The 27,591-nt window shown below is 52.5% G+C and overlaps 1 protein-coding gene across 2 annotated transcripts in view; it reads left to right on the top strand.

The window, feature by feature from the left end:
• Positions 1 to 4,018: 4,018 nt before the first annotated feature.
• LOC137357538 (neuronal tyrosine-phosphorylated phosphoinositide-3-kinase adapter 1-like) overlaps positions 4,019 to 27,591 on the top strand; it is a 272,550-nt gene continuing 248,977 nt past the window's right edge. For both annotated transcript variants that reach the window (XM_068023935.1, XM_068023934.1), the window contains exons 1-2: positions 4,019 to 4,105; positions 4,596 to 4,702. The gene's annotated coding sequence lies outside the window, so the exon portion shown is untranslated. The remainder of the gene's footprint in view (positions 4,106 to 4,595; positions 4,703 to 27,591) is intronic.

Raw genomic sequence — 27,591 nt, 5'->3', positions numbered from 1 at the left:
CCGTTGCATTGAGGAAGAGCTGGGGTGGGGTGTGCGCCTTGGAGTTCTGTGTCCAATATTTACCCCTCAACCAATATCACTACAAGAACAGATTGACTGGCCATCATCCCATGATCAGCTCGTGGGATCTTGTTGCGCTCAAACTGTATTTCCGCCACCCCCACAGCCGGGGCTCCCACCTTGTGCCCTGGGGGGTTGGGGCTGATCCGAGTCTCTTCTGGCTGCCCCTTGGGATCTTGCTGTGCGCGAATTGGTTCCTTACACTTACAGCAGTGATCGGACCGCCAGGGGACGTGGCTCGATGGCAGTTTAGTGCTTTGGGAGCCCGCCGAGGTGATCCACATTGCTCGAGTAATGAGTACGCCTCAAATATTTAGCCCTCCGTCTCTACTAAACAGGGTTCGATCTGGGGCGATCGCGTTGCTGTTTATGGGATCTTTCCATGCACGCATTGGCTGCTGTGTTTCCTAAATTGCGACACGTCAGATGTACGCCGTTGGTTGCAAAACGCTTTGCGGACGCAGGGGAAGGTGCTACACAAATGCACGTCAGTCCGTGTGGGTCCCGCCGCCGGCCACTCTGCGGGTCCCACTCTTGCCTCTGAGGCCGAGGGGGTCGAGCCCCAACTCTGGAGACTCGAGCCTGTCCTCGAGGTTAAGGCACCCGGCGCTGTGCTGTGGGGGTGCCACACTGTCCGAGGTGCCGCCTCTCGGATGAGCCGTTAAACCGAAGGGTCCGTCCCGCCGCGCAGGTGGATGTCAAAGATCCCACGGCCAGTATCGGAGCTGATATCTATCCCTAAATCAACATCACTAAAACTGATTAATTGGCTCCTCGCCCTTAGTGCTGTTTGTGGGATCTTGCTGTGTGTAAATTGGCCGCATTGCAACAGTGACTGCACTTCATTGGGTGGAAAATGCTTTGGGGGCACCCTGAGGATGTGTAAGGTAGCTATAGAAATGCAAGTCCTTTGTATTGCGGACACTGGGCTGGGGGGTGGGGAGGAGGGACAATGTTCTGACACAGTCACCAATGTTGGAGTTTGGTTCAATAACCCAAATGAACGCAGTATCCCCATTAGACCCCAGAACCCACTCCTTTTACCCTTCCCTCCGACCCTGCCCACTCCCCCTGTACCCCCTAAATGTGTCAACCCCTCAATGGAACTGGCTCCTGCACCCACCCCCTCACCCCGGTCCGGTACCTCACCTCATTCAAACCGGCAACCTTTACGGGGCAGCCGGCTGTTCGACCACATAGGGCATCCCGGCCTAGTCTGAGCTGCCTCACCAGCACTTTCCAAGTGGGATGTGGGGGTGTGGGAGGGGTGATGAGAGGTGGGGGTGGCTGAATAACTCCAAACTGTGGCCGAGTTATCCCGCTTCCCACCCCTGGCTCCAACTCAAGGGGGCCAGGCCCAATTGTGCCTGCTGCCCCCAGGCTGAAATCCAAAAACAGGCCCAGAGCACAATCCATTAGCGCCAAAAGATCAGCCTCCAACTCAGAGAGTTGTCCCAGTCCAGAGACTGGAGTACGGAAATCTCGGAATGCTCTCAGTGCAGTACTGAGGGAGTGCTGCATGGTTGGAGGTGCCGTCTTTTGGATGTTGGGTCTCTTGGGGGGGATGAGAAAAAGAGCATGGGGGAGTTCTCCCTGGCGCCAACCTTCATCCCTCAACTGACACCACTGAAAAAAAGAACAGATGATCTGGTCATTATCATATTGCTGTTCGTGGGATCTTGCTGTGCGCAAATTGCCTGCTGTGTTCCCTACAGTCACATAGTCTCTAGAGTTCGGAAATACCTCATGGCCTGTAAAGTGGGTTGGGACGTCCCGAGGCTGGGAAAGGCGCTATGTAAATGCACTGGGGCCTTTTCAGTCCGGCCTTGTTCGAAGCCTGTGGGCCCGGGGGTTCGGGAAAAGGATCGATCCCCGATTCACGACGCTGGGATCCCGGCATCTCGGGGCGTCCGGGAAGCAACGGGACCGCGCTCCCCCACACGCCCCCACTGAATCCCTACCCCCCCTCTCCCCACCCCCGCACCCCACCGACTGCTCCACTCTAAATCCGAAGCGGCCTACGCAAGCCAAGAGCCTGGACACCCCACCCCGAGCTGAGCCCTCACTGGCTCGGTGGGCATGACCCCCCCTCCCAGCCAAGCAACCACCCTCGCAGGTCAAACAGCCCGCGCTGAGTTATCTAATCTCAGTCACAACAACAGCGTAGATTATTTTAAACCATTCTCTAAATGTGGGCATGGCCAGCAAGGCCCATATTTATTACCCATCCCTTCACCCTCGGGGAGGTGGCGGTGCACCTTATTCTTGAAGCAACTGAGAGGCTGCTAGGCCGTTTCGAGGGTGGGGGAAGGGCAGGGGGATTTGCGGCTAAGAGTCAACCACACTGGTTGCGGGTAGGCCCAGACCGGGTACTGACGGCTGGTTTCCTTCCCGAAATGGGCTTTCATGAACCAGCTGGGTTTTTAAGTCGCCGTTACTAGATTACAAAAGGGGCGGGAGTTAGGCTTCAGCCGTACAAAGCTCTGGTTAGGCCCCCACCTGGAGTAACCGAGTTCAGTCCTGGGCCCCCGCAGTTCTGAGGGCAGTGAAGAGTCAGCCACATGGCTGTGGGTCTGGAGTCACATGTAGGCCAGACCGGGCGAGGACAGCAGATCTCCTCCCCTAAAGTGAACCCAGATTGGGTTTTTTTCTTTAACAACAATCGACAACTGGTTTCACGGTCACCGTTAGACTAGCTTTTTCATTCCGGATTTATAAGAACGCAGCCCCTTTAAATCCCTGCGCTCGCTCTCTCTCTCTCTCTTGACAACTGCCACACGCACATTCTGGGCAACGTGAGGGTTAAACGCCATAAAGCGGGAGGGGGTGGGGGGTCACCAAAGGTCATGCCCACCCTGGGACTGGGATCATCGCAATTATACACATCCAGGGAGCTGGGCTCGGGGGCTGGAAGGCGGGGAGAAAGGAGGAGGGGTGGGCAGATCCTGAGGTTTTAATCACAGAAGGAATAACTCAAATTGCCGTGGTTTTGAAGGGCTAGGTCTTGGCTGCTTGAGACTGCTGCATCAGCAGCAGAAAGGCTGCAGCGCCACAGGCTGAGTCACGGCTGCTTTCAACTCAACGCTCTCAATAGCCCACCCGGCAGCTGGAAAGGTGGATGGCTTTGCTCATTCAATGAGCTGCCAACCTCCCCCTCTCTCGGCCCGACGGCTCATTGATATTCAGCAGCTCTCGCTGAATGCTGTCAAGAGATCAATTAAAAGCTGGGCAGCTTTTCTCTCCCTTCAATGACCCGAGCGTCCTGACTGCAGTCGGCTCCGGGAGCCGGCCCTGGTCTGTCGCTACCTGACGATTCCCATTTCCTCCCTCGCCCACCTCCCCCCCTCCCCCTCCCCCTCCCCCCACTCCCTCCTCAACCCATTCAGCAGGAACAGAGACAGCCACTCGCCCTCCCTTGCGCCAGCTTCGCTCTGCAGTCCGTAGGCTCTCCCCATCGGAAGCAGAGGGAGGAGGGGAGGAGGCCGAGAACACACCCTGCGTAGGCCGAACCTGCGTCACGGCCCCAGCCCCCACCGGTTACCCGCGTCATGCTTCACGCAGTGCGTCGCCGAGAGGGGATTGCGCTGGCAGACGGAAGTCAAGAGGGGTGTCAGGTGCGAATTCTAATCAGGAGAGCCGGAGGCAGGTCGGAGGAAAACAGCAGCCGGAGAGAGTAACGGCAGACGGCTTAATCGGATCGATTGGTGTGTGGCGGCGGTCATGCCTCTGGTTTCTCTTCCACGCGAAGCCGTCTCCCATCGGATCGTCCCCCTTGTCTTTTAACCCACGAGAGGAAGGAAAAAGTGAAGCAGGCAGCTGTGCTCTCCTAAGCTCATCCACCGTGGCTGCGGGTGAACCTGAATGAAGGAGCCGAGGGGCCCGGGTTCCTCCACAAGGGCCAACTGACGGCCTGGAAGGGGGTGGGGGGGGGGTCAAAGGTTGACGGTGAACCAAACTGCTTGAAGTCAGCACCGGGGCCGGAGGACGAATCCATCGACGGGACTGATCCCAACGCTCCCAGCCCGCTCGCCTTCCTCCCCACCAGGTGACAACTCCTTCATTTTCCCCCACGCCGTCGGGGTTAAAGCGGGGGGGGAAGAAAAAAAAAATCAGCAGCTCGGGGAAAGCTAACAATAGCTTTATCGCTAGGCCGAAGCCTGGAGGAGCCAAAGTACCTGTGAGACTGGGAAGAAAACAAAAGGGGAGTCGGGTTGGGGGGGGGGGTGGTGGGGGGTGTTTTGGAATTGAAGACAAACACTGCCCTGTGGAAAGAATGGACTGGAAAATAATTCAAAAGCAAAACTGACTCATCCTCCGTGAGGTGCGCCTTCCCGGGACGAGGGAAAAGGAGTGGGGAGGGGGTGGTCGTTTTCTGATTTACTGAACTCTTGGGGAGGAAAGGATTGGTTGTGACGGAGGGGAGTTGAGGCCGGGGGTTTGTGGGGGGGGGTTTTTTTTTTGCTGAAAGACCCAACGATGACTTGAGGGGAAAGATGCCATTCACGTGTCACAGGTATCGTTTACCTTGTCGATAGGCCTGTCAACTCCGAAAGAGAAAGACGTACACGAGGCAATACAAAGCACGCTGGGTGCTGGAAGGTCAGTGCGATCCCGGAGTGCTGTTTTAAGGATCATCCGAAAGGTAAGGGGCAAGCACTTTTAATTGGGATTCAGAGCTTTTTTTTGTTTTTTGGGTGGGCGGGGTGTTCGGTTTTGCTTTTTTCCCTTTCTCACGATGTCGGGGCTGGGCTCTCTCCCTTTCCCTTGTGCAGTGCTGCAGATTCTGACCCATCTCACAGCCTGGCTGGAGCGCCCTGCGTTCGGTATTGTGGGGTCGGGGGGAGGCGGGGAGGGAGGTGAGGGAGAGGAGTGGGTGGCAAAAAGGCCAATTCTTTTCAACGAGCCTTTTGATTGATAGACTGGGTACAAAGGCTGGAGCTAGCCGATCAGCGGCCTGCTTTATGAGGGCCTCCGAAAACCCCCGCAGGGCGCAGAGGCCCGGGTCAGGACAAAGTCCAGCCCCATCCCACCCCATGAGCTGATGTTTGAGGCAGAGGGAAAGCGGGGGGAGACCTGACTGTGAGGGGAGAGGTGGAGGTGGAGGTCCGGGGGGGGGGGGGGGGGATGCGGGTGGGGAGTCAGCCTGCTCACAGCTAAGCGCCTGCGGTGAATATTCACGCTGGGCCCGGTTACCCCGGGAGACGTGTTTCCAAGGGGTCAGCCTAGGCTGAGTCAGAAGGTCATGGGGTTCAAGTCACACACCAGACACTTGAGCACAAAATCCAGGCCGAGGGAGTGCTGCACTGTCCGAGGTGCCATCTCTCTCAGAGGCGATATTAAACCAAGGCCCCGTCTGCCCTATCAGGTGGACTTAAAAGACCCAATGGCCACTATTAGATGAACAGCAAGGGTTGGGGTGGGGGGGGGGGTGTTCTCCCCGGTGTCTCTGGCCCTCAAACAATATCACACAACACAAAACCCAAGATTATCTGGTCATTATTACATTGCTGTTTGTGGAATCTTGCTGTGCGCAAATTGGCTGCTGCATTTCCTACATTATGACAGGGGCTAAACATCGCAAAGTACTTAACTGTCTTTTAAAGCGCTTTGGGATGTCCGGAGGTTGTTAAAAGGTGCTACAGAAATGCACAGCTTGCTGTCTTTGTTGAGATGCTACCATTAGCTTCAGTATCGCTGGGTTGGGGAGTGGATGAAAATTGGGTTCGGATTGTCATTCCCCCACGCCCCCCCCCCACCCCAGGCTCGCTGGGGGCCCCGCACGTAGAGCCTGTTGGGTGATGAGGAGATCGGGCTCAGCGGTGATGCCCCAATGGTCGAATAGGCCATTGGCACCACTGCCACAGGCATCCTGTAATGAACGCCCTGTGCTCACGGGGCATTACCCCAGATGGTGACAAGGTCAGGGGACAGGGGGTCAAAAAGAAAGAAAACTCAAAGCAAACAGCCTGCACCATCATGATGGGCCAAATGGCCTCGTTCTGTGTTACATCATCCACTGAGTCTCAGGTTGGGGGGAGGGGTCACGGAGGCACAGCCACTGATTGGTTGCCCCAAATTTTACAACACAGGAATGGTGTTTATAGAAACATTGCCCTGGGTTTGGAAGGTATCATAATTTCCATTTTATAACCTTATCTCTGAATTTTTGTGTGTTCATTTGTGTGGGGCATCTTGATGCTGGGGAATAAAACTGTTTTCCCATTGTCCCATCAAACACTCCCAGGACAGGTACAGCAGGGGGGTTAGACACAGAGTAAAGCTGAGGCTAAAACTGCAGCGACAAGTTCCCAGACGGGCACTCTCAACAGTACCACCGTCACACATTTCCCATAGCTCAGTGTAAATGCCAATTTTATGCCACTTATCACATCATTGAGACCGCAGCGCCACCACTGGCGGGGGGGTGCCATTACGGCGTGACATGTTTACATGTACAGTTATAATAAATGTGGGCGTTGGAGTTTATAATGACAATCTGAAAATAAAGAACACGACGTTTCTCGATCCTGACTCCCTGTGCGCATCGCCACAGAAGGTTGTCTGGTGACAAATTAAATTTGGGGTGCCTGTCACCCACTCCTTATCTGGGCGCCACCATTCCATGCAGCTGCACACTCCCACCACTAGACGGAGCTGCCTACGCTCCCGGAGGTGCAGATCCCCGTCCGAAAACCTGAGCAAAATGATCTGCTTCATCCTGATGTCATGTGAGCAATGCCATGGAGCCAACCACTAGTCAGTTCATTCGAATTAAAGGCAAACGCTGGCTGCCTGCACCTCTGACCACAGTGTTGGAGGACTATATTCCTCCACAGCCCTGCCCTCCCCCACCTCACCACGTGCCATGACCCAGTGTGTCCTTTGCACCAGTGGTTTGTTGCCCCAGTTCTCTCTCTGAAGATGCCAACTCTCTGCCACATTCTGCGAGGCTGCAGTAATTCTCTGCTACGTCAGTGCAGCAGCTGCTCCCCACTGGTCAGCCCGGTGGGTGGGCTATTCGACCACATACAACATCGCTGCTCAGCCCAGCGCCGTTCCTACTCCACGTGTTACGCGCGCACACATTTCCAGAGTGGAGAAGGTCACTACTTAGAAGTACGCGGAAGGCACAGCGCAGAAACTGGCCATTCGGCCCCTCTGCTCCGTGCTGGTTGTTTGTGACCACAGGCCGGGAATGGGACCTGGGAATTTCCTCAGCAGGCAAATCCTTCAGCCACTGATCAGAGGAAGGGCTGGAGCTCCAGGAATGAACTGTCTGCAAAAGGCAGGGCCTCTGTCTCGACTGCTGGTGCAGGCCAACATGCCGTTGACACCAACTCCCGGCCGAGGACTGATTTTTGTCTCGACCTTTGTGTCGGCTATGGCTCAGCAGGTGGCGCCCTCTCACCTCTGGGGTCAGAGGGTCAAGGATCAATTTCCACTCCGGAAACCTGAGTCCATTAATCAAGCAAGTACGTCCAGTGCAGTACTGAGGGAGTGCCACACTGTCTGAGGTGCCGTCTTTCAGCAGAGACATTAAACCGAGGCCCCGCTCAGGTGGACATGAAAGATTCTACAGCCAAGATGGCAGGAACAGCGGGGAAGCATGTCCTGGGTGCCAACACTGATTCCTCAAACAACCCTGAAAGCAGACTATCTGGTCGATTTCCCCATTATCTGGGTGTGGGATCTTGCTGTGCACAAAATAGGCTGCCGCACTTCCTCCAATACCACACGAACCACACTTCAAAAACTATGTCAATAACTGTACAGGATGTTGGGATATCCTGCAGTTGTGACAGCCACTATATAAATGCAAGTTCTAACTTGCATACATGCTACTCAGGAATGAAGCAGAATTGAGCTACAGATGTTTCCTCCTCCATGACTCCGCATTTCCCTTCAATCAGCAGCTGCCCCTTTAAATTCCCTCAGTAATTTCATCCCATGATGTAATCCAAACTCATATCATAATCAAAAGAAATCATTTCACTGAGACAGAATGGGTCAAATTAGCTGACAGCAATGACGATTGATCCTGTCACTACGTCTCTGTGAGCTGCATTCAGCGACCTCCTCATATTCAACTATCACACACCAGGCGTTTGCCCCAGGCAGAAAAAAGATCATGCAAGGCAGGGCAATAAATACTCAGACCTGTTGTACAACAGGAATGAGTGTCCGAGCACTGACTGTGTGTGTATAACAGGACTGAGTGTCCCAGCACTGACTGTGTTTATAACAGGACTGAGTGTCCCAGCACTGACTGTGTGTTTATAACAGGACTGAGTGTCCCAGCACTGACTGTGTGTGTATAACAGGACTGAGTGTCCCAGCACTGAATGTGTGTGCATAACAGGACTGAGTGTCCGAGCACTGACTGTGTGTGTATAACAGGACTGAGTGTCCCAGCACTGACTGTGTGTCTAACAGGACTGAGTGTCCCTTCACTGACTGTGTGTATAACAGGACTGAGTGTCCCAGCACTGACTGTGTGTGTCTAACAGGACTGAGTGTCCCAGCACTGACTGTGTGTGTATAACAGGACTGAGTGTCCCAGCACTGACTGTGTGTGTATAACAGGACTGAGTGACCCAGCACTGACTGTGTGTGTATAACAGGACTGAGTGTCCCAGCACTGACTGTGTGTGCATAACAGGACTGAGTGTCCCAGCACTGATTGTGTGTGCATAACAGGACTGAGTGTCCCAGCACTGACTGTGTGTCTAACAGGACTGAGTGTCCCAGCACTGACTGTGTGTATAACAGGACTGAGTGTCCCAGCACTGACTGTGTGTGTATAACAGGACTGAGTGTCCCAGCACTGACTGTGTGTGCATAACAGGACTGAGTGTCCCAGCACTGACTGTGTGTCTAACAGGACTGAGTGTCCCAGCACTGATTGTGTGTGCATAACAGGACTGAGTGTCCCAGCACTGACTGTGTGTGCATAACAGGACTGAGTGTCCCAGCAATGACTGTGTGTGTATAACAGGACTGAGTGTCCCAGCACTGACTGTGTGTGTATAACAGGACTGAGTGTCCCAGCACTGACTGTGTGTGTATAACAGGACTGAGTGTCCCAGCACTGACTGTGTGTGTATAACAGGACTGAGTGTCCCAGCACTGACTGTGTGTGCATAACAGGACTGAGTGTCCCAGCACTGACTGTGTGTCTAACAGGACTGAGTGTCCCAGCACTGATGTTGTGTGCATAACAGGACTGAGTGTCCCAGCACTGACTGTGTGTGTATAACAGGACTGAGTGTTCCAGCACTGATTGTGTGTCTAACAGGACTGAGTGTCCCAGCACAGACTGTGTGTGTATAACAGGACTGAGTGTCCCAGCACTGACTGTTTGTGTATAACAGGACTGAGTGTCCCAGCACTGACTGTGTGTCTAACAGGACTGAGTGTCCCTTCACTGACTGTGTGTGTCTAACAGGACTGAGTGTCCCAGCACTGACTGTGTGTCTAACAGGACTGAGTGTACCAGCACTGACTGTGTGTGTCTAACAGGACTGAGTGTCCCAGCACTGACTGTGTGTGTCTAACAGGACTGAGTGTCCCAGCACTGACTGTGTGTGTCTAACAGGACTGAGTGTCCCAGCACTGACTGTGTGTGTAAAACAGGACTGAGTGACCCAGCACTGAGTGTGTGTCTAACAGGACTGAGTGTACCAGCACTGACTGTGTGTGGATAACAGGACTGAGTGTCCCAGCACTGACTGTGTGTGGATAACAGGATTGAGTGTCCCAGCACTGACTGTGTGTGTATAACAGGACTGAGTGTCCCAGCACTGACTGTGTGTCTAACAGGACTGAGTGTCCCAGCACTGACTGTGTGTGGATAACAGGACTGAGTGTCCCAGCACTGACTGTGTGTGGATAACAGGATTGAGTGTCCCAGCACTGACTGTGTGTGTATAACAGGACTGAGTGTCCCAGCACTGACTGTGTGTCTAACAGGACTGAGTGTCCCAGAACTGACTGTGTGTCTAACAGGACTGAGTGTCCCAGCACTGACTGTGTGTCTAACAGGACTGAGTGTCCCAGCACCGACTGTGTGTCTAACAGGACTGAGTGTCACAGCACCGACTGTGTGTCTAACAGGACTGAGTGTCACAGCACTGACCGTGTGTGTATAACAGGACTGAGTGTCCCAGCACTGGCTGTGTGTGTACAACAGGACTGAGTGTCCCAGCACTGACTGTGTGTGCATAACAGGACTGAGAGTCCCAGCACTGACTGTGTGTGTATAACAGGACTGAGTGTCCCAGAACTGATTGTGTGTGCATCACAGGACTGAGTGTCACAGCACTGACTGTGTGCATAACAGGAGTGAGTGCCCAGCACTGACTGTGTGTCTAACAGGACTGAGAGTCCCTTCAATGACTGTGTATATAACAGGACTGAGTGTCCCAGCCCTGACTGTGTGTGCATAACAGGACTGAGTGTCCCAGCACTGACTGTGTGTGCATAACAGGACTGAGTGTCCCAGCACTGACTGTGTGTGCATAATAGGACTGAGTGTCCCAGCACTGACTGTGTGTTTATAACAGGACTGAGTGTCCCAGCACTGACTGTGTGTTTATAACAGGACTGAGTGTCCCAGCACTCACTGTGTGTTTATAACAGGACTGAGTGTCCCAGCACTGACTGTGGGTGTCTAACAGGACTGAGTGTCCCAGCACTGACTGTGTGTGTATAACAGGACTGAGTGACCCAGCACTGACTGTGTGTGTATAACAGGACTGAGTGTCTCAGCATTGACTGTGTGTGCATAACAGGACTGAGTGTCCCAGCAGTGACTGTGTTTATAACAGGACTGAGTGTCCCAGCACTGACTGTGTGTCTAACAGGACTGAGTGTCCCAGCACTGACTGTGTGTCTAACAGGACTGAGTGTCCCAACACTGACTGTGTGTCTAACAGGACTGAGTGTCCCAACACTGACTGTGTGTCTAACAGGACTGAGTGTCCCAGCACTGACTGTGTGTGAATAACAGGACTGAGTGTCCCAGCAATGACTGTGTGTGCATAACAGGACTGAGTGTCCCAGCACTGACTGTGTGTCTAACAGGACTGAGTGTCCCAGCACTGATTGTGTGTGCATAACAGGACTGAGTGTCCCAGCACTGACTGTGTGTGTATAACAGGACTGAGTGTCCCAGCACTGACTGTGTGTGCATCACAGGACTGTGTGTCCGAGCACTGACTGTGTGTGCATCACAGGACTGTGTGTCCGAGCACTGACTGTGTGTGCATCACAGGACTGTGTGTCCGAGCACTGACTGTGTGTCTAACAGGACTGAGTGTACCAGCACTGACTGTGGGTGTCTAACAGGACTAAGTGTCCCAGCACTCACTGTGTGTGGATAACAGGACTGAGTGTCCCAGCACTGACTGTGTGTGGATAACAGGACTGAGTGTCCCAGCACTGACTGTGTGTGTATAACAGGACTGGGTGTCCCAGCACTCACTGCGTGTGGACAACAGGACTGAGTGTCCCAGCACTGACTGTGTGTGGACAACAGAACTGAGTGTCCCAGCACTGACTGTGTTTTTATAACAGGACTGAGTGTCCCAGCACTGACTGTGTTTTTATAACAGGACTGAGTGTCCCAGCACTGACTGTGTTTTTATAACAGGACTGAGTGTCGCAGCACTGACTGTGTGTGTACAACAGGAATGAGTGTCCCAGCACTGACTGTGTGTGTACAACAGGACTGACTGTCCCAGCACTGACTGTGTGTGTATAACAGGACTGAGTGTCGCAGCACTGACTGTGTGTGTACAACAGGACTGAGTGTCCCAGCACTGACTGTGTGTGTACAACAGGACTGAGTGTCCCAGCACTGACTGTGTGTATAACAGGACTGAGTGTCCCAGGACTGACTGTGTGTGTACAACCGGAATGAGTGTCCCAGCACTGACTATGTGTGTGCAACAGGACTGACTGTCCCAGCACTGACTGTGTGTGTATAACAGGACTGACTGTCCCAGCACTGACTGTGTGTGGACAACAGGACTGAGTGTCCCGGAACTGACTGTGTGTAGACAACAGGACTGAGTGTCCCGGAACTGACTGTGTGTGGACAACAGGACTGAGTGTCCGAGCACTGACTGTGTGTTTATAGCAGGACTGAGTGTCCCAGCACTGACTGTGTGTGTACGACAGGACTGAGTGTCCCAGCACTGACTGTGTCTTTATAACAGGACTGAGTGTCCCAGCACTCACTGTGTGTTTCTCACAGGACTGACTGTCCCAGCACTGACTGTGTGTTCATAACAGGACTGAGAGACCCAGCACTGACTGTGTGCGTACAACCGGAATGAGTGTCCCAGCACTGACTGTGTGTGTACAACAGGACTGAGTGTCGCAGCACTGACTGTGTGTGTACAACAGGACTGAGTGGCCCAGGACTGACTTTGTGTGCACAACAGGACCGTGGGTCCCAGCATTGACTGTGTGTGCACAACAGGACCGAGTGTCCCAGCACTGACTGTGTGTGTATAACAGGACTGAGTGTCCCAGCACTGACTGTGTGTGCACAACAGGACTGAGTGTCCCAGCACTGACTGTGTGTGCACAACAGGACTGAGTGTCCCAGCACTGACTGTGTGTGCACAACAGGACTGAGTGTCCCAGCGCTGACTGTGTGTGCACAACAGGACTGAGTGTCCCAGCACTGACTGTGTGTTTATAACAGGACTGAGTGTCCCAGCACTCACTGTGTGTGTCTAACAGGACTGAGTGTCCCAGCACTGACTGTATGGATAACAGGACTGAGTGTCCCAGCACTGACTGTATGGATAACAGGACTGAGTGTCCCAGCACTGACTGTGTGTGTATAACAGGACTGAGTGTCCCAGCACTGACTGTGGGTGTCTAACAGGACTGAGTGTCCCAGCACTGACTGTGGGTGTCTAACAGGACTGAGTGTCCCAGCACTGACTGTGTTTGTATAACAGGACTGAGTGTCCCAGCACTGACTGTGTGTGTATAACAGGACTGAGTGTCCCAGCACTGACTGTGTGTGTATAACAGGACTGAGTGTCCCAGCACTCACTGTGTGTGGACAACAGGACTGAGTGTCCCAGCACTGACTGTGTGTGGACAACAGAACTGAGTGTCCCAGCACTGACTGTGTTTTTATAACAAGACTGAGTGTCCCAGCACTGACTGTGTTTTTATAACAGGACTGAGTGTCGCAGCACTGACCGTGTGTGTATAACAGGACTGAGTGTCCCAGCACTGACTGTGTGTGTATAACAGGACAGAGTGTCCCAGCACTGACTGTGTGTGTATAACAGGACTGAGTGTCCCAGCACTGACTGTGTGTGTATAACAGGACTGAGTGTCCCAGAACTGATTGTGTGTGCATCACAGGACTGAGTGTCCCAGCACTGACTGTGGGCATAACAGGAGTGAGTGCCCAGCACTGATTGTGTGTCGAACAGGACTGAGTGTCCCAGCACTGACTGTGTTTTTATAACACGACTGAGTGTCGCAGCACTGACTGTGTGTGTACAACAGGACTGACTGTCCCAGCACTGACTGTGGGTGTATAACAGGACTGAGTGTCGCAGCACTGACTGTGTGTGTACAACAGGACTGACTGTCCCAGCACTGACTGTGTGTATAACAGGACTGAGTGTCCCAGGACTGACTGTGTGTGTACAACCGGACTGACTGTCCCAGCACTGACTGTGTGTGGACAACAGGACTGACTGTCCCAGCACTGACTGTGTGTGGACAACAGGACTGACTGTCCCAGCACTGACTGTGTGTGGACAACAGGACTGACTGTCCCAGCACTGACTGTGTGTGGACAACAGGACTGACTGTCCCAGCACTGACTGTGTGTGGACAACAGGACTGACTGTCCCAGCACTGACTGTGTGTGGACAACAGGACTGAGTGTCCGAACACTGACTGTGAGTTTATAGCAGGACTGAGTGTCTCAGCACTGACTGTGTGTGTACGACAGGACTGAGTGTCCCAGCACTGACTGTGTGTTCATAACAGGACTGAGTGTCCCAGCACTCACTGTGTGTTTCTCACAGGACTGACTGTCCCAGCACTGACTGTGTGTTTATAACAGGACTGACTGTCCCAGCACTGACTGTGTGTGTACAACAGGACTGAGTGGCCCAGGACTGACTGTGTGTGCACAACAGGACCGTGGGTCCCAGCACTGACTGTGTGTGCACAACAGGACCGAGTGTCCCAGCACTGACTGTGTGTGCACAACAGGACCGAGTGTCCCAGCACTGACTGTGTGTGCACAACAGCACTGAGTGTCCCAGCACTGACTGTGTGTGCACAACAGCACTGAGTGTCCCAGCACTGACTGTGTGTGCACAACAGGACTGAGTGTCCCAGCACTGACTGTGGTTTTATAACAGGACTGAGTGTCCCAGCACTCACTGTGTGTGTCTAACAGGACTGAGTGTCCCAGCACTGACTGTGTGTGTATAACAGGACTGAGTGTCCCAGCACTGACTGTGTGTGTATAACAGGACTGAGTGTCCCAGCACTGACTGTGTGTGTATAACAGGACTGAGTGTCCCAGCACTGACTGTGGGTGTCTAACAGGACTGAGTGTCCCAGCACTGACTGTGGGTGTCTAACAGGACTGAGTGTCCCAGCACTGACTGTGGGTGTCTAACAGGACTGAGTGTCCCAGCACTGACTGTGTGTGTATAACAGGACTGAGTGTCCCAGCACTGACTGTGTGTGTATAACAGGACTGAGTGTCCCAGCACTGACTGTGTGTGTATAACAGGACTGAGTGTCCCAGCACTGACTGTGTGTGTATAACAGGACTGAGTGTCCCAGAACTGATTGTGTGTGCATCACAGGACTGAGTGTCCCAGCACTGACTGTGGGCATAACAGGAGTGAGTGCCCAGCACTGACTGTGTGTCTAACAGGACTGAGAGTCCCTTCAATGACTGTGTATCTAACAGGACTGAGTGTCCCATCCCTGACTGTGTGTATAACAGGACTGAGTGTCCCAGGACTGACTGTGTGTGTACAACCGGAATGAGTGTCCCAGCACTGACTATGTGTGTGCAACAGGACTGACTGTCCCAGCACTGACTGTGTGTGGACAACAGGACTGACTGTCCCAGCACTGACTGTGTGTGGACAACAGCACTGACTGTCCCAGCACTGACTGTGTGTGGACAACAGGACTGACTGTCCCAGCACTGACTGTGTGTGGACAACAGGACTGACTGTCCCAGCACTGACTGTGTGTGGACAACAGGACTGACTGTCCCAGCACTGACTGTGTGTGGACAACAGGACTGACTGTCCCAGCACTGACTGTGTGTGGACAACAGGACTGACTGTCCCAGCACTGACTGTGTGTGGACAACAGGACTGACTGTCCCAGCACTGACTGTGTGTGGACAACAGGACTGAGTGTCCGAACACTGACTGTGTGTTTATAGCAGGACTGAGTGTCTCAGCACTGACTGTGTGTGTACGACAGGACTGAGTGTCCCAGCACTGACTGTGTGTTCATAACAGGACTGAGTGTCCCAGCACTCACTGTATGTTTCTCACAGGACTGACTGTCCCAGCACTGACTGTGTGTTTATAACAGGACTGAGTGTCCCAGCACTGACTGTGTGTGTACAACAGGACTGAGTGGCCCAGGACTGACTGTGTGTGCACAACAGGACCGTGGGTCCCAGCACTGACTGTGTGTGCACAACAGGACTGAGTGTCCCAGCACTGACTGTGTGTGCACAACAGCACTGAGTGTCCCAGCACTGACTGTGTGTGCACAACAGCACTGAGTGTCCCAGCACTGACTGTGTGTGCACAACAGGATTGAGTGTCCCAGCACTGACTGTGTGTGTATAACAGGACTGAGTGTCCCAGCACTGACTGTGTGTGTATAACAGGACTGAGTGTCCCAGCACTGACTGTGGGTGTCTAACAGGACTGAGTGTCCCAGCACTGACTGTGGGTGTCTAACAGGACTGAGTGTCCCAGCACTGACTGTGGGTGTCTAACAGGACTGAGTGTCCCAGCACTGACTGTGGGTGTCTAACAGGACTGAGTGTCCCAGCACTCACTGTGTGTTTCTCACAGGACTGACTGTCCCAGCACTGACTGTGTGTTTATAACAGGACTGAGTGTCCCAGCACTGACTGTGTGTGTACAACAGGACTGAGTGGCCCAGGACTGACTGTGTGTGCACAACAGGACCGTGGGTCCCAGCACTGACTGTGTGTGCACAACAGGACCGAGTGTCCCAGCACTGACTGTGTGTGCACAACAGGACTGAGTGTCCCAGCACTGACTGTGTGTGCACAACAGCACTGAGTGTCCCAGCACTGACTGTGTGTGCACAACAGCACTGAGTGTCCCAGCACTCACTGTGTGTGTCTAACAGGACTGAGTGTCCCAGCACTGACTGTGTGTGTATAACAGGACTGAGTGTCCCAGCACTGACTGTGTGTGTATAACAGGACTGAGTGTCCCAGCACTGACTGTGGGTGTCTAACAGGACTGAGTGTCCCAGCACTGACTGTGTGTGTATAACAGGACTGAGTGTCCCAGCACTGACTGTGTGTGTATAACAGGGCTGAGTGTCCCAGCACTGACTGTGTGTGTATAACAGGACTGAGTGTCCCAGCACTGACTGTGTGTGTATAACAGGACTGAGTGTCCCAGAACTGATTGTGTGTGCATCACAGGACTGTGTGTCCCAGCACTGACTGTGGGCATAACAGGAGTGAGTGCCCAGCACTGACTGTGTGTCTAACAGGACTGAGTGTCCCATCCCTGACTGTGTGTCTAACAGGACTGAGTGTCCCAGCACTGACCGTGTGTGTATAACAGGACTGAGTTTTCCAGCACTGATTGTGTGTCGAACAGGACTGAGTGTCCCAGCACTGACTGTGTTTTTATAACACGACTGTGTGTCGCAGCACTGACTGTGTGTGTACAACCGGAATGAGTGTCCCAGCACTGACTGTGTGTGTACAACAGGACTGACTGTCCCAGCACTGACTGTGTGTGTATAACAGGACTGAGTGTCGCAGCACTGACTGTGTGTGTACAACAGGACTGACTGTCCCAGCACTGACTGTGTGTATAACAGGACTGAGTGTCCCAGGACTGACTGTGTGTGTACAACCGGAATGAGTGTCCCAGCACTGACTATGTGTGTGCAACAGGACTGACTGTCCCAGCACTGACTGTGTGTGTATAACAGGACTGACTGTCCCAGCACTGACTGTGTGTGGACAACAGGACTGACTGTCCCAGCACTGACTGTGTGTGGACAACAGGACTGACTGTCCCAGCACTGACTGTGTGTGGACAACAGGACTGACTGTCCCAGCACTGACTGTGTGTGGACAACAGGACTGACTGTCCCAGCACTGACTGTGTGTGGACAACAGGACTGACTGTCCCAGCACTGACTGTGTGTGGACAACAGGACTGAGTGTCCGAACACTGACTGTGTGTTTATAGCAGGACTGAGTGTCTCAGCACTGACTGTGTGTGTACGACAGGACTGAGTGTCCCAGCACTGACTGTGTGTTCATAACAGGACTGAGTGTCCCAGCACTCACTGTGTGTTTCTCACAGGACTGACTGTCCCAGCACTGACTGTGTGTTTATAACAGGACTGAGTGTCCCAGCACTGACTGTGTGTGTACAACAGGACTGAGTGGCCCAGGACTGACTGTGTGTGCACAACAGGACCGTGGGTCCCAGCACTGACTGTGTGTGCACAACAGGACCGAGTGTCCCAGCACTGACTGTGTGTGCACAACAGGACTGAGTGTCCCAGCACTGACTGTGTGTGCACAACAGCACTGAGTGTCCCAGCACTGACTGTGTGTGCACAACAGCACTGAGTGTCCCAGCACTGACTGTGTGTGCACGACAGGACTGAGTGTCCCAGCACTGACTGTGGTTTTATAACAGGACTGAGTGTCCCAGCACTCACTGTGTGTGTCTAACAGGACTGAGTGTCCCAGCACTGACTGTGTGTGTATAACAGGACTGAGTGTCCCAGCACTGACTGTGTGTGTATAACAGGACTGAGTGTCCCAGCACTGACTGTGGGTGTCTAACAGGACTGAGTGTCCCAGCACTGACTGTGTGTGTATAACAGGACTGAGTGTCCCAGCACTGACTGTTTATGTATAACAGGACTGAGTGTCCCAGCACTGACTGTGTGTGTATAACAGGACTGAGTGTCCCAGCACTGACTGTGTGTGTATAACAGGACTGAGTGTCCCAGCACTGACTGTGTGTGTATAACAGGACTGAGTGTCCCAGCACTGACTGTGTGTGTATAACAGGACTGAGTGTCCCTGCACTGACTGTGTTTGTAACAGGACTGAGTGTCCCAGCACTGACTGTGTGTGTATAACAGGACTGAGTGTCCCAGCACTGACTGTGTGTGTATAACAGGACTGAGTGTCCCAGCACTGACTGTGTGTGTATAACAGGACTGAGTGTCCCAGCACTGACTGTGTGTGTATAACAGGACTGAGTGTCCCAGCACTGACTGTGTGTGTATAACAGGACTGAGTGTCCCAGCACTGACTGTGTGTGTATAACAGGACTGAGTGTCCCAGCACTGACTGTGTGTGTATAACAGGACTGAGTGTCCCAGCACTGACTGTGTGTGTATAACAGGACTGAGTGTCCCAGCACTGACTGTGTGTGTATAACAGGACTGAGTGTCCCTGCACTGACTGTGTTTGTAACAGGACTGAGTGTCCCAGCACTGACTGTGTGTGTATAACAGGACTGAGAGTCCCTGCACTGACTGTGTTTGTAACAGGACTGAGTGTCCCAGCACTGACTGTGTGTGTATAACAGGACTTGAGTGTCCCAGCACTGACTGTGTGTGCATAACAGGACTGAGTGTCCCAGCACTGACTGTGTGTGCATAACAGGACTGAGTGTCCCAGAACTGATTGTGTGTGCATCACAGGACTGAGTGTCCCAGCACTGACTGTGTGCATAACAGGACTGAGAGTCCCTTCAATGACTGTGTATATAACAGGACTGAGTGTCCCAGCACTGACTGTGTGTGTATCACAGGACTGAGTGTCCCAGCACTGATTGTGTGTCTAACAGGACTGAGAGTCCCTTCAATGACTGTGTGTCTAACAGGACTGAGTGTCCCAGAACTGATTGTGTGTGCATCACAGGACTGAGTGTCCCAGCACTGATTTTGTGACTAACAGGACTGAGTGTTCCAGCACTGATTGTGTGCATAACAGGACTGACTGTCCCTGCACTGACTGTGTGTCTAACAGGACTGAGAGTCCCTTCAATGACTGTGTGTCTAACAGGACTGAGAGTCCCTTCAATGACTGTGTGTGCACAACAGGACTGAGTGTCCCAGCACTGGCTGTGTGTACAACAGGACTGAGTGTTGCAGCACTGATTTTGTGTCTAACAGGACTGAGTGTCCCAGCACTGACTGTGTGTGTATAACAGGACTGAGTGTCCCAGCACTGACTGTGTGTGTATAACAGGACTGAGTGTCCCAGCACTGACTGTGGGTGTCTAACAGGACTGAGTGTCCCAGCACTGACTGTGTGTGTATAACAGGACTGAGTGTCCCAGCACTGACTGTGTGTGTATAACAGGACTGAGTGTCCCAGCACTGACTGTGTGTGTATAACAGGACTGAGTGTCCCAGCACTGACTGTGTGTGTATAACAGGACTGAGTGTCCCAGCACTGACTGTGTGTGTATAACAGGACTGAGTGTCCCAGCACTGACTGTGTGTGTATAACAGGACTGAGTGTCCCAGCACTGACTGTGTGTGTATAACAGGACTGAGTGTCCCAGCACTGACTGTGTGTGCATAACAGGACTGAGTGTCCCTGCACTGACTGTGTTTGTAACAGGACTGAGTGTCCCAGCACTGACTGTGTGTGTATAACAGGACTGAGTGTCCGAGCACTGACTGTGTGTGTATAACAGGACTGAGTGTCCCAGCACTGACTGTGTGTGTACAACAGGACTGAGTGTCCCAGCACTGACTGTGTGTCTATAACAGGACTGAGTGTCCCAGCACTGACTGTGTGTGTATAACAGGACTGAGTGTCCCAGCACTGACTGTGTGTGTATAACAGGACTGAGTGTCCCAGCACTGACTGTGTGTGTATAACAGGACTGAGTGTCCCTGCACTGACTGTGTTTGTAACAGGACTGAGTGTCCCAGCACTGACTGTGTGTGTATAACAGGACTGAGTGTCCCAGCACTGACTGTGTGTGCATAACAGGACTGAGTGTCCCAGCACTGACTGTGTGTGCATAACAGGACTGAGTGTCCCAGAACTGATTGTGTGTGCATCACAGGACTGAGTGTCCCAGCACTGACTGTGTGCATAACAGGACTGAGAGTCCCTTCAATGACTGTGTATATAACAGGACTGAGTGTCCCAGCACTGACTGTGTGTGTATCACAGGACTGAGTGTCCCAGCACTGACTGTGTGTGTATAACAGGACTGTGTGTCCCAGCACTGACTGTGTGTCTAACAGGACTGAGAGTCCCTTCAATGACTGTGTGTCTAACAGGACCGAGTGTCCCAGAACTGATTGTGTGTGCATCACAGGACTGAGTGTCCCAGCACTGATTTTGTGTCTAACAGGACTGAGTGTTCCAGCACTGATTGTGTGCATAACAGGACTGAGTGTCCCAGCACTGACTGTGTGTCTAACAGGACTGAGAGTCCCTTCAATGACTGTGTGTCTAACAGGACTGAGAGTCCCTTCAATGACTGTGTGTGCAAAACAGGACTGAGTGTCCCAGCACTGGCTGTGTGTACAACAGGACTGAGTGTTGCAGCACTGATTTTGTGTCTAACAGGACTGAGTGTCCCAGCACTGACTGTTTGTCCAACAGGACTGAGTGTCCCAGCACTGACTGTGTGTGTATAACAGGACTGAGTGTCCCAGCACTGACTGTGTGTGTATAACAGGACTGAGTGTCCCTGCACTGACTGTGTTTGTAACAGGACTGAGTGTCCCAGCACTGACTGTGTGTGTATAACAGGACTGAGTGTCCCAGCACTGACTGTGTGTGTATAACAGGACTGAGTGTCCCAGCACTGACTGTGTGTGTATAACAGGACTGAGTGTCCCAGCACTGACTGTGTGTGTATAACAGGACTGAGTGTCCCAGCACTGACTGTGTGTGTATAACAGGACTGAGTGTCCCAGCACTGACTGTGTGTGTATAACAGGACTGAGTGTCCCAGCACTGACTGTGTGTGTATAACAGGACTGAGTGTCCCAGCACTGACTGTGTGTGTATAACAGGACTGAGTGTCCCAGCACTGACTGTGTGTGTATAACAGGACTGAGTGTCCCAGCACTGACTGTGTGTGTATAACAGGACTGAGTGTCCCAGCACTCACTGTGTGTGTCTAACAGGACTGAGTGTCCCAGCACTGACTGTGTGTGTATAACAGGACTGAGTGTCCCAGCACTGACTGTGTGTGTATAACAGGACTGAGTGTCCCAGCACTGACTGTGGGTGTCTAACAGGTCTGAGTGTCCCAGCACTGACTGTGTGTGTATAACAGGACTGAGTGTCCCAGCACTGACTGTGTGTGTATAACAGGACTGAGTGTCCCAGCACTGACTGTGTGTGTATAACAGGACTGAGTGTCCCAGCACTGACTGTGTGTGTATAACAGGACTGAGTGTCCCAGAACTGATTGTGTGTGCATCACAGGACTGAGTGTCCCAGCACTGACTGTGGGCATAACAGGAGTGAGTGCCCAGCACTGACTGTGTGTCTAACAGGACTGAGAGTCCCTTCAATGACTGTGTATCTAACAGGACTGAGTGTCCCATCCCTGACTGTGTGTCTAACAGGACTGAGTGTCCCAGCACTGACCGTGTGTGTATAACAGGACTGAGTTTTCCAGCACTGATTGTGTGTCGAACAGGACTGAGTGTCCCAGCACTGACTGTGTTTTAATAACACGACTGAGTGTCGCAGCACTGACTGTGTGTGTACAACTGGAATGAGTGTCCCAGCACTGACTGTGTGTGTACAACAGGACTGACTGTCCCAGCACTGACTGTGTGTGTATAACAGGACTGAGTGTCGCAGCACTGACTGTGTGTGTACAACAGGACTGACTGTCCCAGCACTGACTGTGTGTATAACAGGACTGAGTGTCCCAGGACTGACTGTGTGTACACAACCGGAATGAGTGTCCCAGCACTGACTATGTGTGTGCAACAGGACTGACTGTCCCAGCACTGACTGTGTGTGTATAACAGGACTGACTGTCCCAGCACTGACTGTGTGTGGACAACAGGACTGACTGTCCCAGCACTGACTGTGTGTGGACAACAGGACTGAGTGTCCGAACACTGACTGTGTGTTTATAGCAGGACTGAGTGTCTCAGCACTGACTGTGTGTGTACGACAGGACTGAGTGTCCCAGCACTGACTGTGTGTTCATAACAGGACTGAGTGTCCCAGCACTCACTGTGTGTTTCTCACAGGACTGACTGTCCCAGCACTGACTGTGTGTTTATAACAGGACTGAGTGTCCCAGCACTGACTGTGTGTGTACAACAGGACTGAGTGGCCCAGGACTGACTGTGTGTGCACAACAGGACCGTGGGTCCCAGCACTGACTGTGTGTGCACAACAGGACCGAGTGTCCCAGCACTGACTGTCTGTGCACAACAGGACTGAGTGTCCCAGCACTGACTGTGTGTGCACAACAGCACTGAGTGTCCCAGCACTGACTGTGTGTGCACAACAGCACTGAGTGTCCCAGCACTGACTGTATGTGCACGACAGGACTGAGTGTCCCAGCACTGACTGTGTGTGTATAACAGGACTGAGTGTCCCAGCACTGATTGTGTGTGTATAAGAGGACTGAGTGTCCCAGCACTGACTGTGTGTGTATAACAGGACTGAGTGTCCCTGCACTGACTCTGTTTGTAACAGGACTGAGTGTCCCAGCACTGACTGTGTGTGTATAACAGGACTGAGTGTCCGAGCACTGACTGTGTGTGTATAACAGGACTGAGTGTCCCAGCACTGACTGTGTGTGTATAACAGGACTGAGTGTCCCAGCACTGACTGTGTGTGTATAACAGGTCTTAGTGTTCCAGCACTGATTGTGTGTGTCTAACAGGACTGAGTGTCCCAGCACTGACTGTGTGTGTATAACAGGACTGAGTGTCCCAGCACTGAGTGTGTGTCTAACAGGACTGAGTGTCCCAGCACTGGCTGTGTGCATAACAGGACTGAGTGTCCCAGCACTGATTGTGTGTTTATAACAGGACTGAGTGTCCCAGCACTGACTGTGTGTGTTTCACAGGACTGAGTGTCCCAGCACTGACTGTGTGTGTATAACAGGTCTCAGTGTTCCAGCACTGATTGTGTGTGTATAACAGGACTGAGTGTCCCAGCACTGACTGTGTGTGTATAACAGGACTGAGTGTCCCAGCACTGACTGTGTGTGTATCACAGGACTGAGTGTCCCAGCACTGGCTGTGTGTGTGTGTAGCAGGACTGAGTGTCCCAGCACTGACTGTGTGTGTATAACAGGTCTCAGTGTTCCAGCACTGATTGTGTGTGTATAACAGGACTGAGTGTCCCAGCACTGACTGTGTGTGTATAACAGGACTGAGTGTCCCAGCACTGACTGTGTGTGTATCACAGGACTGAGTGTCCCAGCACTGACTGTGTGTGTATCACAGGACTGAGTGTCCCAGCACTGACTGTGTGTGTAGCACAGGACTGAGTGTCCCAGAACTCACTGTGTGTGTAGCACAGGACTGAGTGTCCCAGAACTGATTGTGTGTGTCGAACAGGACTGAGTGTCCCAGCACTGACTGTGTGTGTTTCACAGGACTGAGTGTCCCAGCACTGACTGTGTGTGTATAACAGGACTGAGTGTCCCAGCACTGACTGTGTGTGTATAACAGGACTGAGTGTCCCAGCACTGACTGTGTGTGTATAAGAGGACTGAGTGTCCCAGCACTGACTGTGTGTGTATAACAGGACTGCGTGTCCCTGCACTGACTGTGTTTGTAACAGGACTGAGTGTCCCAGCACTGACTGTGTGTGTATAACAGGACTGAGTGTCCGAGCACTGACTGTGTGTGTATAACAGGACTGAGTGTCCCAGCACTGACTGTGTGTGTATAACAGGACTGAGTGTCCCAGCACTGACTGTGTGTGTATAACAGGTCTTAGTGTTCCAGCACTGATTGTGTGTGTCTAACAGGACTGAGTGTCCCAGCACTGACTGTGTGTGTATAACAGGACTGAGTGTCCCAGCACTGAGTGTGTGTCTAACAGGACTGAGTGTCCCAGCACTGGCTGTGTGCATAACAGGACTGAGTGTCCCAGCACTGATTGTGTGTTTATAACAGGACTGAGTGTCCCAGCACTGACTGTGTGTGTTTATAACAGGACTGAGTGTCCCAGCACTGACTGTGTGTGTTTCACAGGACTGAGTGTACCAGCACTGACTGTGTGTGTATAACAGGTCTCAGTGCTCCAGCACTGATTGTGTGTGTATAACAGGACTGAGTGTCCCAGCACTGACTGTGTGTGTATAACAGGACTGAGTGTCCCAGCACTGACTGTGTGTGTATCACAGGACTGAGTGTCCCAGCACTGACTGTGTGTGTATAACAGGACTGAGTGTCCCAGCACTGACTGTGTGTGTATCACAGGACTGAGTGTCCCAGCACTGACTGTGTGTGTATCACAGGACTGAGTGTCCCAGCACTGACTGTGTGTGTAGCACAGGACTGAGTGTCCCAGAACTCACTGTGTGTGTAGCACAGGACTGAGTGTCCCAGAACTGATTGTGTGTGTCGAACAGGACTGAGTGTCCCAGCACTGACTGTGTGTGTTTCACAGGACTGAGTGTCCCAGCACTGACTGTGTGTGTATAACAGGTCTCAGTGTTCCAGCACTGATTGTGTGTGTATAACAGGACTGAGTGTCCCAGCACTGACTGTGTGTGTATAACAGGACTGAGTGTCCCAGCACTGACTGTGTGTGTATCACAGGACTGAGTGTCCCAGCACTGGCTGTGTGTGTGTGTAGCAGGACTGAGTGTCCCAGCACTGACTGTGTGTGTATAACAGGTCTCAGTGTTCCAGCACTGATTGTGTGTGTATAACAGGACTGAGTGTCCCAGCACTGACTGTGTGTGTATAACAGGACTGAGTGTCCCAGCACTGACTGTGTGTGTATCACAGGACTGAGTGTCCCAGCACTGACTGTGTGTGTATCACAGGACTCAGTGTCCCAGCACTGACTGTGTGTGTATAACAGGACTGAGTGTCCCAGAACTCACTGTGTGTGTAGCACAGGACTGAGTGTCCCAGAACTGATTGTGTGTGTCGAACAGGACTGAGTGTCCCAGCACTGACTGTGTGTGTCTAACAGGACTGAGTGTCCGAGCACTGACTGTGTGTGTCTAACAGGACTGAGTGTCCCAGCACTGACTGTGTGTGTCTAACAGGACTGAGTGTCCCAGCACTGACTGTGTGTGTGTAACAGGACAGAGTGTCCCAGCACTGACTGTGTGTGTATAACAGGACAGAGTGTCCCAGCACTGACCGTGTTTGTTTAATAGGACTGAGTGTTCCAGCACTGGCTGTGTGTGTATAACAGGACTGAGTGTCCCAGCACTGACTGTGTGTGTATCACAGGACTGAGTGTCCCAGCACTGACTGTGTGTGTAGCACAGGACTGAGTGTCCCAGAACTCACTGTGTGTGTAGCACAGGACTGAGTGTCCCAGAACTGATTGTGTGTGTCGAACAGGACTGAGTGTCCCAGCACTGACTGTGTGTGTTTCACAGGACTGAGTGTCCCAGCACTGACTGTGTGTGTATAACAGGTCTCAGTGTTCCAGCACTGATTGTTTGTGTATAACAGGACTGAGTGTCCCAGCACTGACTGTGTGTGTATAACAGGACTGAGTGTCCCAGCACTGACTGTGTGTGTATCACAGGACTGAGTGTCCCAGCACTGAGTGTGTGTCTAACAGGACTGAGTGTCCCAGCACTGGCTGTGTGCATAACAGGACTGAGTGTCCCAGCACTGATTGTGTGTTTATAACAGGACTGAGTGTCCCAGCACTGACTGTGTGTGTTTCACAGGACTGAGTGTCCCAGCACTGACTGTGTGTGTATAACAGGTCTCAGTGTTCCAGCACTGATTGTGTGTGTATAACAGGACTGAGTGTCCCAGCACTGACTGTGTGTGTATAACAGGTCTCAGTGTTCCAGCACTGATTGTGTGTGTATAACAGGACTGAGTGTCCCAGCACTGACTGTGTGTGTATAACAGGACTGAGTGTCCCAGCACTGACTGTGTGTGTATCACAGGACTGAGTGTCCCAGCACTGACTGTGTGTGTATCACAGGACTGAGTGTCCCAGCACTGACTGTGTGTGTATCACAGGACTGAGTGTCCCAGCACTGACTGTGTGTGTAGCACTGGACTGAGTGTCCCAGAACTCACTGTGTGTGTAGCACAGGACTGAGTGTCCCAGAACTGATTGTGTGTGTCGAACAGGACTGAGTGTCCCAGCACTGACTGTGTGTGTTTCACAGGACTGAGTGTCCCAGCACTGACTGTGTGTGTATAACAGGTCTCAGTGTTCCAGCACTGATTGTGTGTGTATAACAGGAATGAGTGTCCCAGCACTGACTGTGTGTGGATAACAGGACTGAGTGTCCCAGCACTGACTGTGTGTGTATCACAGTACTGAGTGTCCCAGCACTGGCTGTGTGTGTGTGTAGCAGGACTGAGTGTCCCAGCACTGACTGTGTGTGTATAACAGGTCTCAGTGTTCCAGCACTGATTGTGTGTGTATAACAGGACTGAGTGTCCCAGCACTGACTGTGTGTGTATAACAGGACTGAGTGTCCCAGCACTGACTGTGTGTGTATCACAGGACTGAGTGTCCCAGCACTGACTGTGTGTGTATCACAGGACTCAGTGTCCCAGCACTGACTGTGTGTGTAGCACAGGACTGAGTGTCCCAGAACTCACTGTGTGTGCAGCACAGGACTGAGTGTCCCAGAACTGATTGTGTGTGTCGAACAGGACTGAGTGTCCCAGCACTGACTGTGTGTGTCTAACAGGACTGAGTGTCCCAGCACTGACTGTGTGTGTCTAACAGGACTGAGTGTCCCAGCACTGACTGTGTGTGTGTAACAGGACTGAGTGTCCCAGCACTGACTGTGTGTGTATAACAGGACAGAGTGTCCCAGCACTGACCGTGTTTGTTTAACAGGACTGAGTGTTCCAGCACTGGCTGTGTGTGTATAACAGGACTGAGTGTCCCAGCACTGACTGTGTGTGTATCACAGGACTGAGTGTCCCAGCACTGGCTGTGTGTGTGTGTAGCAGGACTGAGTGTCCCAGCACTGACTGTGTGTCTATAACAGGTCTCAGTGTTCCAGCACTGATTGTGTGTGTATAACAGGACTGAGTGTCCCAGCACTGACTGTG

Source organism: Heterodontus francisci, chromosome 48 (genome assembly GCF_036365525.1).
Source record: "Heterodontus francisci isolate sHetFra1 chromosome 48, sHetFra1.hap1, whole genome shotgun sequence".
NCBI lineage: Eukaryota > Metazoa > Chordata > Chondrichthyes > Heterodontiformes > Heterodontidae > Heterodontus > Heterodontus francisci.
The sequence above is the reverse complement of the archived record's forward strand: the minus strand, read 5'-3'. Positions and strand labels throughout refer to the sequence as shown.